Source organism: Miniopterus schreibersii (assembly GCF_964146895.1).
Source record: "Miniopterus schreibersii genome assembly, chromosome: 12".
In the NCBI taxonomy this organism is placed as follows: domain Eukaryota; kingdom Metazoa; phylum Chordata; class Mammalia; order Chiroptera; family Miniopteridae; genus Miniopterus; species Miniopterus schreibersii.
In genome coordinates, this window is record NC_138112.1 from 73,195,875 (window position 1) to 73,206,463 (window position 10,589).

Below are 10,589 nucleotides of genomic sequence, written 5' to 3' on the forward strand. Positions count from 1 at the left end.
CCTCTCTCAGCAGCCACGGGTGACATCTGCTAGGCCAGGGGTCAGCAAAGTGGCGGAGAGCAGCTGTGGCGGAGAGCCAGCCCCCTGGTTTTGTAAATAAAGCTTTATTGGCGCCCGGCCCTGCTCCTCTGTCCACGGACCACCTGTGTCTCTTTGGTGGTCCAGTGGCTAGACCCTCAGGTCTCCCCTAATTCCTGCCCTAATTCCCAGAACTGTGGAACCACAAGGTGTCCTGGGGAGGTGTCCCCATGGCTGGCATGGAGGGGACACGTGGAAGGCGCTGACAGCCCGCGGGAAACGGGACCCTCAGTGCTGCAGCCACCAGGCACTGAAAGCTGGGGACAACCTGGACGGGCTCGGTGGACCCCCCACCCCAGCCCACCCCGGAGCCCACAGCAGTGAGGCCTTCGAACCTGTGAAGAATTTTTGTGAGTTTATTTGACCCAAATTGTCGACAATTCCCGGGGAGCAAAACTTTCTCAATGGACTGAGAAAACGCTCCGGAGAAGGGCAGGTCTGCACCTTGTTTGATGCGTTACGATGAAGAGGAGACGCAAGTGGGTTCCGTGAAATCCACGGGTGACAGGCTGGGAGGCGGGAGAAAGCGAAGCGGGGAAACCTGGGACCGGAGGTGGGTGCAGGAGAGTTAACAGCCAACAATTAATAACAACGAGGGGATGTGTGGCCTCCGCAGAGCGCGGCCTGTGCCCTGAGGGATCCGGAAAATGGGAAATTACTCTGACATTCCAGCAATATGTTATCGTAGATGCTAAAGACGATAACAGGCTCGGTTCAGGTGAACACCGACCTTTGTCAGGGAAGGTCCCGGCCTAGGACAGGGCTGCCCGGTCCTGCTCTCAGGGACCGACCTGCGCGCCGTAGGGCGTCCACCTGCCGCCTGCCCCTCACCGGCTGATGCCAGGGGCCCGTCACAGGATCAGGAGTGTCTCTGGACCTCGCTGGCTGCCTGTCCTCCGGGGACGGTCACCCCCCGCTGAGAACCGCTGCCCCAGAGCCACCATGTCACCGGGCTTAAAAAACGGCCATTTCCCAAATCCAGCCTTTCCTCAGCTTTTATTTCTAAGAATTCTTCTCACTTCCCCACAGCACAGATTCGGAACAAGGGAAAAGCTGACTGTCTCAAATATATATATATATATCTATCTCATCATGAACTCGCGAAATCACACATTCGTCCGAGTACAGTTCCTGTGTGCAGTGATTTCCCACAGCTGGGTGACAGTCATCAGACGCTTCGAGGCTTAAAAGCCCCCGAGACGCGACCCTGCATTTCCGTGGGGCAGGCGTCGGGGTGGCTCGGCCGGGCCGAGCTCAGGGGATGCGGGCTGTGTCCCTGCCTGGACGCCAACACCGGAGAAGGTCCGGGCAGGTCGTTGGCAGAGCTCGTGGCCATGCGGCCCCAAAGCGCGCAGTCTCCCGCTCCCTCGAGGCCGGCGCCGGAGCAAACGTCTATATCGCAGCCCCGGCCAGTTTGGCTCCGTGGTGAGGGCGTCGGCCGCGGACCAGAGGGCCGCAGGTTCACTTCTCAGTCAAGGGCATGTACCTCCGCCGCCCCACCTGAGAAGGGCCTGCCCAAAGGCCACGTCCACCAGGAAGCCCTCCTGGACTAAGCCAAAGTCTGCTGATGAGGGACCTCAATTACCTTTGGATGCTACCGTGACCTCTGCCCTATTGGTTAGAAGCGAGTCACAGGGCCACCCACTCGGAGGGAAGAACGTGGGTTGTGTAACAGGTGACTCACAGGGGCCACTTAGGGCGTGTCCGCCACAGTGCACCTCCCGTCACAGCACTTATCCGAACTGGTGACCATGTCGTCACGTCTCTGACCTTGATGGGAGCATGTGCAAGGTGACTCGTGTGTCCTGCTGACGCGACGCCCCGTCTGGGGTAGTTCCCGTGCGCTCAGACAGGGCCGGGGTGCCAGGCTCGGTGCGCCCGGTCCTCGACCCGCCTGCGTTCCAGGGCCCCCGGCTTCCTGCCAGAGGGGCCTCGGTGGCGCTCGGAGATCCCGATGGACGCCAGCCTGCTCACGGCAGCCGGTCAGCTCGTTGCCTCCCGTTCTTTTCAGTGGACAGAATTAGGAAATTTATATTTTTCCAAATGTCTATTGTGGTAAAATACACATAAGGAAATTTCCCGTCTTAGCCACCTTAAGTGCACAGCTCAGTGGCACGAAGCACATTCACACTGTTGTGTGGCCGTCACCACCGTCATCTCCAGAAATTCCCATCTTCCCAAAGGGACACTGTCCCCACTGAACACGGACCCCCTCCCCTCCCCCAGCCCCTGGCACCACCGTCTACTTTCTGTCTCTGTGGATCTGACTCCTCCGGGGACCTCCCAGGGGTGGGGTCACGGGATGTGTCCTTCTGTGTCTGGCTTAGGAAACAGATATTTATAAAAATAAGTATATCCTGGAGCCACACCGCTACTTCCAATCTGGGCGCAGGATTTCACATGGCTTTCTGACTCGCTAGATTGGTGCAGGGGCTGGATTAGGGTGCATTATATGCGGGCTCAGGGTCCCCCTCTGGCGGCTCCCTCTGAGCTGGGGTTTCCTCCTTCACCCCACATTCCACCCCCTGACCCCTGAACCCACGGAGATCCGCACCTTTTGCTGGGTGCAGCTGCTCCTCACAGACTGAGGGCACTCGGGACCCCGCGCCCCGCTGTCGGCCCTGACCTTGAGCCCCCATCCTGCTTCTGCCCGGGTGTGGCTGCTCCCTGGCTCCTCTAAAGAGTTTTGAGAAACATTTTGTTCAGAATTAGCACCGTTTTCTGGAGAGAGAGAGGCTGACGCCAGCTGCTTGCAATTTCTGGAACCCGAGCTGTACGGACAATTTACCGAGGCCGTGAACAAGCCTGACCTGAGACTCCCGTGGCCCCTGTACCCGACGACAGGAGAGCGACCTCCTCAGGCCACTTCCGTGACCCCCGACTCCCATGCACGTCCACAGGTAAGTCTACATTTCAGGGCCTCCGCGTCCTCCCGGCCCCAGTCCCTGGCGGTCTGCAAGTCAGAAACCAACAGCAACAGGACAGCACCTCAAACGCAGTGTGACCAGGAAGGGAGACCTTGTCCTGGGGTCGCAGAATCGCTCGCAATGGGAATGAGGCAGAATTCAGAACCAGGCAAGTTAGGAAACGGAAAACACTGGAGGTCAGAGGCACAGCAGTGCTCCTGGGAAAGGCAGGCGCTCTCCTGGAGGACAGACAGAGGTCGATGGGGTGACCGCCAAGGGCAGGACGTCAGAGGTGACCACCGAAGGCCGGGAGGAAGGGGCTCAGTCTACAGTGAAAAGCAGACAGATCGGATGCGTCCACAATTTCAAAATAAATGTCCCTCCAGCCGGTAGCTCAGCTGGATAGAGCATCGTCCCAATAGGCCAAGGTTGCAGGTCTGACCCCTCAGCAGGGCACATACAAGAATCAACCAATGACATATAAATAAGTGGAGCCACATATCGATGTTTCTCTCTCTCCCTTCCTCTCAACTTTAAAATTTTTCAAATGATGCAAGAGCCAAGGCCACTGTGAGCCCCGTCGTTTGAAACTATGTTTGAAATGAACAGATAGGCTGCCTGGAGAGGAAGGGGAACTTGAAGGATACAGGGACAGAGTTACAATGTAACAGGGGAGACTGGGGCGCTCCTCCCTCTGTGAATGGGCTTGAAGGAGAATCTGAAGGATACAGGGACAGAGTTACAATGTAACAGGTGTGGGGGAGACTGGGGGGGCTCCTCCCTCTGTGAATGGGTTTGAAGGAGAATCTGAAGGATACAGGGACAGTTACAATGTAACAGGTGCAGGGAGACTTGGGGGGGGCTCCTCCCTCTGTGAATGGGTTTGAAGGGGAACCTGAAGGATACAGGGACAGAGTTACAATGTAACAGGGGAGACTGGGGGGCTCCTTCCTCTGTGAATGGGTTTGAAGGAGAATCTGAAGGATACAGGGACAGAGTTACAATGTAACAGGTGTGGGGGAGACTGGGGGGGCTCCTCCCTCTGTGAATGGGTTTGAAGGAGAATCTGAAGGATACAGGGACAGTTACAATGTAACAGGTGCAGGGAGACTTGGGGGGGGGGCTCCTCCCTCTGTGAATGGGTTTGAAGGAGAATCTGAAGGATACAGGGACAGAGTTACAATGTAACAGGGGAGACTGGGGGGGTTCCTCCCTCTGTGAATGGGTTTTCTTGAAACAGGTTTGAAATTTAACTTATTGCTGTTTATAACGGTCATGTGCCCCCCCCCCGCCCAGAAGACTCCGGCGCAGCCTGGTTTGTTTGTGTTCACTCTGAGATCCCCAGTACGTAACACATTAAAGCGCATGCATTTAACTCTGCTTTTCCACACAGGCTCTTCCATGGACCACAGTCCTGTTGCGCAGGTGTCCCGTTTGTTTCTTCCTTACAACGTGTCTCGGAGACGAGTCCCCGTGAGTGCGTGGGGACCTTTCCCATTCCTGACTTTACCGTCCCACGTGCACCGCCCCACACAAGGCTCCAGGATGCCCGTCCAGCCCCTCGGGTGGGGCTTGAGGGTCTCGCCTGTCGTGCATGGTGTGGCCACGAACGACACTCCAGGCACAGTTCCCCCTGCACAGCGTGTCTCCCACGCAGAATCCCCACACGAGAAGGGCTGTGCCGCGAGCCGCGTGCACCTGAACCCGGGGAGGTGCTCAGGCTCTCTCCAGAGGCGCTTTCACAGATGTTCACACCCCCGGGATGCACCCAGGACCTCCTGTGTGTTAGTTAGAGGCTCTGCCCTGAGGTTCGCTCATCTGGCAGGTGACTGACGGTCTCAGTGGCCTCGTCCGCATTTCTCCTCTCGGGGCCACGGCACGTCCTCGTGGGTGCGGGGCCGTGTGTCCCCTTCCTTCCCGGAGGTTTGCTGATCTCAGCTTGCGAGGTTTCTATTGGGCTCTTTCAACAAATGACTCACGGGAGTTCCTCATACATTAGGGAAATGGACCTTCTCTGAAACTGTCAGTCAGGGATCACGCATGGCCTTTTGACTCCAATTTCTCTGTCTTCCAGGCTTCCGGCCCCCGGGTGTGGGTCTAACTCAGAAGGGCCTTCCGTGCTCCGAGACACTCAGGCGGCCAAGCAGCAAACAACAACCATAATAGTAAGGTCCGGGTGCCTCCGGGTGTCAGGCCCCCACCACACATCACCTCCTTTGTTCCACAAGGCAGCTCTCTCATAGTCCATCCCCCAGGCAGGGCCGGGAGGCACAGAGCCGCGAGGCCTTCCCAAGGTCACAGAGGTCACAGGCAGATGTGAACTGGGACCGTTGACCCAGAGCCTGACTCTCAGCCACCTGCTGCCCTGTCGCCCACCGTCAGCTGTATTCTTTCCAAATCCCACCTTTTATTGTTAAGTCATTGGTTTATCGGGAACTGTTTTGCACGGGGTGCGAGAGAACTCGTCTCCCCCGGCTGTGAATTAATGGCCCGTTGCCTTCCCCCCCCACCCCCCCGAAATGCCACCTGTGCTCAGCCCCACCCGCTCTCCTGGCTCCCTCGGTCCCCACGGAACTAATTTATTCCAAGGGCTTTGAATTCCAAGAACATGCGGCTCCCACATCCTGCAGTGCAGCCCGGACCTGCTCCCGGAACTTGGAACCCGACTCGAATCCTGTTCTGTACTCCGCACGGTACACGGTGCCCTCACCCCCCCCCCCCCCCCCCGGCCTGCTCCATCCTCGCAGGTCCCCTCTGCCCTCAGATGTCCCAGCTTTGCCGGTGGCAGCTCCACTTTTCTGTCCCTCTGGCCTTGGCCTGGACCCCTGTCCTTCCCTCACACCCACACCCAATCCGTTAACAGACTGCGCAGGTTCTCGCTGAAAACACACGAACGTGTCCAGAGTCCGATGGCTCTGCGACGAGCTGTCTGTCCCACGCGCTCCCTCCAGGTCTCTCGGGAGCTGGGGGCCGTGCCCGCCACCGGCACTCTGCAAGGCTGGCGCCAGGCCCTTGCCCTGCCTTCTCCAGGAGCCCGGGCCCGCGCCGCGGGACGCCGCAGCCGGTGAGGTTTGCGCACCTCTCCCCGGGCCACCGGCTTGACCGCAGACACGCGGGCCCAGAGCCGCTGCCGGCTCCGGTTCAGGGGTCCGGACTCGCCCGGACCCACCGCTGCCCTCGCTCGTGGCCCCTTAGGCTCCGGGTGTCGGGATGAGCCACACAGGGCACACCGCAGGAGACGTGGGGCCCCGGGCAGGCGGCACCTGCACCCGGGGCTGCTGCGGGCCGTTGGGAACCATCCCTCCTGCTCCTGGACACACGCCATCCACGGGCGGGACCGTCCACCTGCCGGACCGTCCCCGGTGGGCCCGCCGTCCCGTCTCATCTGTAAAGATGCCTCTCTGTGCTCGTTCCCCGTAAATCTCACTGAGGCCCAGAGGCAGAGCCGGCCGGACGCCGGCTTCTTTGTTCTCAGAAGAGCGGCGGCCTAAACGTCAAAACCTTTGTTTCTAAGGAAGTAAAACTGGGAAGAGAAACGTCTGGGGGGCAGCTGCTTCCGCAGACATGAAGTGTCTGGGACCACACTTCCCTCCATCCGGAAACTAACAGAAATATATGGAAAGTAAAACAGGTCTTTGGACACCTGGCAGCAGGGCAGAGGTGGGGCACAGAGGATGAGAGGGCGGGGTGCACCCTCGCCCACCTGGGGAGGGTTCCAGGCGCAGGTAGGCACCTGGCGTCTGCTGAGCTGGGACGACACGGGAGCTGAGGGAGGTCACCCGGCTGGAGCTCACACGGCAAGTCCCAGGGAGAACCGAGCAGCTGGGAGAGCCCGGGGCCCGCGAGGGGCCCGCTCACATTTTCAGCTATGATTGGCGAATGCATTAGGGGGAACCGCCGCAAAACAGGGAAAGAACCACCCCAAGGAGAGGAGGGGGTGACCCTTGGAGCTCACTCAGCACCGGGAACACCGGGCGCTCGACCCAGCGCTCACAGGGCCTGGATGGGGCCCCGGAAGGGCCCGTCTCCGCCGGAGGGAACATTAGCTCTGAACTAAATGCCGCGTTGCTTCTGCACGTCTGTCCACTGAGACACACACGCCCCAGAACAACTACCAAGGACACGGGCAGGGATGTGTGACGCCCGCCCCCAGCACGTGCCGCTCACACGCCCGCCACCAAATCAGAAAGCGCCGGGGGTGCCAGGCGGCAGGGAAACCTGGTCGCCCCGAGCGGGAAAGCAGAGCCCCAAGGGCAGCTCATCAGGGACGAAGTCAGGATCTTAAAACTTCACCCACCCGGGGAGGGTGGGTGTGTTTGAGAAGGAAGGGAGAGGGAGACGCAGGAAACCGGGAAAAGGCCCAGAGACGCCGCCTGAGACGAAAGCTACGGCGTCCGGGTCCAAATCACACTGAGCAGGACCAACGGCGGGTCAGCGAACCAGCTTTCCGCATGGCGCCGAGAGAGACGGGACAAGGACGCGGACAGCGCCAGGCAGAAGAGCGCGTTTAACTGGAGCTCCCCAAGGAGGGCGCAAAGGATTGTTGGGAGAAATACCAGCTGGCACTTCTCCGGATTTCATAAACCTGCCGGTCCACAGGCCCAAACATTTCGGGAAACCCCAAGCACGGTAACAAAATCTACAGGCAGGCACATCGCAATGCGATCGCTCCAAACCGGCCGCGGTGACGGGGAAGTCTCGGAAGCACTGGCAGAGAAAGACTCGAACGCGGATGTGCAGAACCCACGCACACAGACGACAGGGCGGGGACGGCCGGGGACGGCCGGGGGGGGCGGAGGGGCTCAGTGGGGAAAAGGGGGACGTAGGTAACACTTTCAACAATAAAGATAATTTTTTTAAAAGTCCTAGTTTAATTAAACCTGTGAATAAACCATATATTTAAGACAAAAGTTCTTGTTTACTTGAAACAGCCCCCCCCCTTGAGTACCTCTTAACTTTTATTTTTTTTAAAAAAATGACACATAACTACAGGGAATTAAGCAACTACAACAGTGAACTTGACCAGGGACAATGCTACTTAGGACGAACAGAGCAGCGCCCTTGAGCTCCGACAGAAACGTTTGAATTTCTATATCCAACAGGAGTCCTTCAAAAATTAAGGCAAAGACAAGGCTTTGTTCTTTCAGGCAAGAAGAGCTGAGGGAGCAGTGACCAGCAGGCCTCACGACAAGACCCACCTAAGACGGGACGATGGCACCCGGGGCACCAGCATCCACTCCAGGCAGGAAGGACATGTCTGGAGGTAAAAATTACTCTGTTAAAAGTTGCTTTAAAAGGCAACTGGCTGTTTAGAGTAAAAGCTGTAACGCTGTGTTGTGAGGGTTATGACGTGAGATGTGGAACAGCAGGGAAGGGGGGGTAGGAGTTTATTATCGGAAAGATCTTCTAGGGTACAGGACACAGCGTAATATTCCCTGAAGGTGAACAGTGCGAAGTTAAAGGTGTGCCTCGCAGGCCTGCACTGACCAGCAGAACAACAGCCCAAGGGGTCGCCACGGATGAAACCGTCAAAGGAAGTAAAGTGGAATCCTTAAGATACGCGACAGAAAAAAAGAGAGGAACATGTGGGACAAATAGAAAATCATAGCTAGATACTAGACAAACTCAGCCATGTCAGAAATCACACTAAACGTAAACAACCTAAAAATCCCAATGAAAAGGCAGAAACTGTCAGATTGGATTTATAACAAAGACAAGCGAGACCCAACTATACGCTACATATAAGAAACCTTACACGCCCTGATCAGTGTACCCCAAAAGGTCGCCAGTTCGATTCCCAGTCAGGGCACATGCCCAGGTTGCAGGTTTGGTCCCAGGTCGGGGTGCAACCTACTGATGTTTCTCTCTCTCTCTCTCTCCCCCACCTATAAAAATCAATAAAAACATATTTTAAAAAGAAAAAAAAAGAAACCTTACAAGGTAGAGACACAAATAGGCTAATAACTGGAACAATATACCACACTAACAGTTATCCAGAGAAAAGAGTGGCTTATATGAACTTCAGACCAAGTACCTTCTGAGCAGGAACATTACCAGGCACAGAGGGGTCATTTCATAATGATGAGAAGGTCAATTCATCAAGAGAACATCACAATCCTAAATGCTGTGCATGAAAAAGACATGAATCTACCTGGAAGGCACCTCGCGGGGTGATCTGAACATAAGTCTCTAACTGGGCAGGTCCTGGTGAGTAGTCACACCCCAGGCCTATTAAAGGTTCACCTTAAGCCAGCCCTGCCCGTTGTTTCTGTGCATCTAGGTTAACACACCTTTAAAATGGCTCTTTTCCAGACCCCTTGGAAGGGAAGCCACCCTCCAGAAATTTAGGACACAAGCTTGTTAACTATCCTGTAATCCAATCACAGAGTTTTTCCTGGCTAGCTTTCTCCCACCTCCACGCAATCTTCCTTGGTTCCCCCCTTAATTCCAAATGCATGAAAAAAACTGCAAACTCACACTCTCCGGACCATCTGAGATCTTGCTTCCTGGCGATGTCCTCAGTTTTGGCTCAAATAAACTCTTATAAAAATTCTCTACAGGTCTGGACGTTTCTTACATTGGCAATGTCAACGCACCTAATAAGAGCGCTTTAAATACGTAAGGCAAAAATGAAGAGCACCGAAGGGAGAAATAGACAAGAGTGCAACTATGTTAAGAGAATTCAGCAACTCTCTGTTAATCATGGAGAGAAAATATGGTAGGAAGTCAGGAAGGCTATGAAGACTCGATCGATGCTATGGATCAAATTCACAAATGGGCTTTGATGGAGCACGCGACCCTAAAACAGCAGAATTCACATTCTTTTCAAGTCCGTATGAAGCATTTACCTACATAGAGCATGTTCAGGGCTGTAACACAATTCTCAATAAATTTAAAAGGCTTCTAGTCATACAGATTCAGGCCACAATGGAATTAAATTACAAAATGAAAAAGAGAGCAATACCCAGAAAACCTGCAAACATATACTTGTGGTGGGCAGGCTGTTAAGATGGCCTTGTGACCTCGGTCCTCTGGGGTTCCTCCGGTGAATGCGAATAAGGTTACTAATCAGTTGACCTCAAGATAGGGAGCCTATGTGGTGGGCCTGGCCTAATCAGGGGATCTCTTTAGAAGCAGAGAAGTTGCTCCCGCTGGCAGAAGGAGAAGTCAGCAATTGGAAGCGTGGGACGAGGCTCTTGGTTACTGAGACAGAGGGGCCATGGAGCAAGAACCCAAGAGGGACCTGTAGGTGCTGAGAGGAACCCCACTCCAACAGCAGGCAAGAAAACACAGAGCTCATTCCCAGGACTGCAAGGCACTGAGTTCTGCCAGCAACAAGAGCGATCGAGGAGCCTGAGCTCCAGGGGAGAGTGCAGCCAGCTGCTACCTTGATTTCAGCCTCACCAAAGAACTGTGGATGCAAAAGGGGCCACGCGCTAAACCCGACACGCTCAGGGGAGGCCTGCGTGGCGGGCGGGCCCTGCAATCGCAGAGACCGAAAGTAACCACCCAGCATGGTGTGAACATAAAAATTCCTAACTAAGAGAGGGTCACGTCCTTGGCCTGCAGCCTCCCTGACAAAAGTCGATCTCTACCGTAGGCGAG